At 30.9% G+C, this 2,951-nt stretch overlaps 1 long non-coding RNA gene across 1 annotated transcript; it reads left to right on the top strand.

The window, feature by feature from the left end:
• The first annotated feature begins 484 nt into the window (after positions 1-484).
• On the top strand, positions 485-1,922 carry LOC147397960 (uncharacterized). The gene is made up of 2 exons (XR_015180143.1): positions 485-726; positions 1,494-1,922. It is a non-coding gene; the product is annotated as an uncharacterized LOC147397960 (long non-coding RNA).
• The last annotated feature ends 1,029 nt before the right edge of the window (positions 1,923-2,951 follow it).

The raw sequence follows: 2,951 nt of genomic DNA, 5'->3' as shown, positions 1-2,951 counted from the left end.
ACCCATTGATCTATGGATATTTGGTCCATCCCTTGATGAATCTACGTACAAAAAATCATAATATTTGATAACTTGTATTCATAGGATCTAAGCTCTTGAAAAAGAATATAAATCCAACGATTCAAAATCATTCTTAAGACAATGCTAAAATCAATTGATGCACATCATCAATCAAACTGATATTTTGTAGGTAGATTTAACAAGAGATGGATAACAAATCCATACGTACGGTCAGTGGGTCTCATAAATATCATATGGTCTGAAATAGGTTGCCACCATACCTATTTTAGGTACGACACACTGTTCTGACATGCTCAAAAAGCAAGTTAATTTATCACTGACTCCTAATAAATTTTCTATGTTTTTCCACCTTACCTTTTGAAAATTCTCCCGAATGTTTCTCGAGCTTCAAAACCATCTATATCAAACAGTGCATAGTTATAAATTCACAAGATTACAAATATCAGGAGGTCATTGAAGAGGACTGTGTGTCGATTGAGTATGTCACGTGCTTAAGTCAGATTATGAAGATGTGCAGTTGTGTATCCCGAGGAGTACAGATCTACTAACTTTAACTCATTTCCACTCTATAAATAGAGCTGGTACTTGGATCTAAAGAAAGCCAAAAATAAGAAAAAAGAGAAGAATTGAGATTGGAGATGGCAGCCATGAAGAGAAGTGCTATCTTTGCTGTTCTTTTGATATGCTTCCTCCTTGTTGGTTCTGGTGCTTCTCTCAATCCTTGTTGTATAATAGTCATTGGTTACTACATAGTGCTCTAAATCTCTCAATAAGGGAGTAAATCTAGTATGTGTTAATTAGAGAGAACCATCTAACAGTCCCACCAACCCATAGAGTACATTCATAGCCAACCTCAATTTTTTGGGGTTATTGATCCCAATTATGGCTAGAAATCACCACTAAAGCTTTCTATTTCAAGAATTATTTTTTTCTTTTGAGACTTGGAGTTGGTGATATAAATCATGGATTTTTTTGGGTTATTGATCCCAATTATGGCTAGAATACATTGTTTTTTTTATAAGCTTTTTATTAATTTCAAGAGTTTTTTTTTTTTTTTTTTTTTTTTTTTAAGACTTGGTGTTGGTGATATAATACATGAATTTTTTTTTGGTCATTGATCTCAATTATGGCTAGAATACATTGGTTTTTTATTTATTTTTTATTTTTTTTATATAAGTTTTCTATTAATTGCAAGATTTTTTTTAGACTGATGTAATAATATTTTTTTCCTTGTTCATATCTTCACTTTTTAAAACGTTTGAAAGTGCTAACTACCTTATCCAGTGTCAATACAAAAAGTTTGAGCGATGGGACCCATAGCTCAATGAGATAGACTTACGCATCTTTAAATAACATTATGAAGTTTCACATGCAAAAGTATTCCATTTATTACCTAAAAAAAAAAAATTGAATTAATTATTTCATACATGTATATATGATTGCTTGTTAATTTATTTAATTTTTGGTGGCAGAGATGACAATGAGAAAGGTGGAAGGAAAGATTTGTGAATACCCCAGCCTTAAGTTCCATGGACCTTGTTACGATAGCAAGAAGTGTATCAAAGTTTGCAAGGAAGAGCATTACCTTGATGGAAAATGTATACTCTTCAAATGTAAGTGTCGAAAGAATTGTTAAAACATTGTTAAACCAACCACCTCCATCTATATCTCAGCTTTGTTGTCCATCTAGGTCTTGCATCTCTGTGCCAGTCTGTGTCTGTGTCTAGATATGTGTCTTGTCCGTGTCATGTGTCATCGGAGTTAGTGGTGGTTGTGACGATGTTTGCTAGAAAAAGATGAAATATGTGTTTGTGTAACTTGTGTTTCTCCTTCATGTTGGATTAATAAAAGTCCAACTCTTTCAATAATAATAATAATAAAAAAGGAGATTGGTGAACTTAGTCATGATTGTCAATTTTGTTCACTTATTACAATCCAATTCCTTAAATTATTTGTCACAGCCCAATTAAAGATTAAAAGACATTCTTTCAAACATTACAAAGGTTTTGCTCCAATTATAATCTTCACATTATAAAACTCGTTCAAACTATTTCATAGGTATTTACAATTATGATTAGGCTCATATAAGAAAAATGAGAGCTTCTTTCTATTGGCACTCCAAAACCATTCACTTATTTTCCCTTTTTCTAATTGGTATGTAATAAATAAAAGTTGAGGTGCCAATAATAGCTCTCTTAAGAAAAGTCTCATCTTTCATAAAGAAAATTCTCTCTAGTAAGAAATACTTAATTGATTCTCAGTCTTTAAAAAAATGATTTGACAAAAAATATCCCCCTCATCATTTGAAATTTTGCATGATGGATTGGGAGACAGAGAGAGATGGGTGGGGCTCTTCTTACAAGCTATTATAATAAGACTGTCACAGATTATTAAGTAAATTTAATTATACGTGATTTTAATTTTTTAGGTAATTTTAGTTTGAAAAAAAAAAAAACTAAGACTACCATTCAATTTTTCTTATTTTTAGAGATTGGTAAAAAATAACTTCTTTCTGACTAGTTTTATATAGTTTTGGTTGTTTTACCATTCCTGATTTCGACCAAATTGATCTCTTTTTTTAATAAGTACCAACCAAATTAATCTTATTGTAAATCAAGCTAGTTCCCTTGTACAAGTTGTTGCTTCATATTCCATAGTAAGACAATAGAGGTATTAATTAAATTGGTTTTGGCATCGTCCAATTGGTCACATATTTTTAATTAATTTTTTATAATGAAAATTAGAAACCAAAACTATTGGATATGATAAATACAAACTACGAGCACACTACGCAATTATCGTCATAATGCAGAGATCATTTTAGACAAACCACAAAAAACTGTCAATCCAATTCAATAATAACCAGAAAAATCAAGCAATGTGTATTACTAATTTACTATTATTATTATCCAATGACACATGTGAAGGTC

Source organism: Akebia trifoliata, chromosome 7 (genome assembly GCF_017979445.1).
Source record: "Akebia trifoliata isolate Shusen 1 chromosome 7, ASM1797944v1, whole genome shotgun sequence".
NCBI classification, from domain to species: domain Eukaryota; kingdom Viridiplantae; phylum Streptophyta; class Magnoliopsida; order Ranunculales; family Lardizabalaceae; genus Akebia; species Akebia trifoliata.
This window is presented reverse-complemented; position numbering and strand designations above follow the sequence as displayed.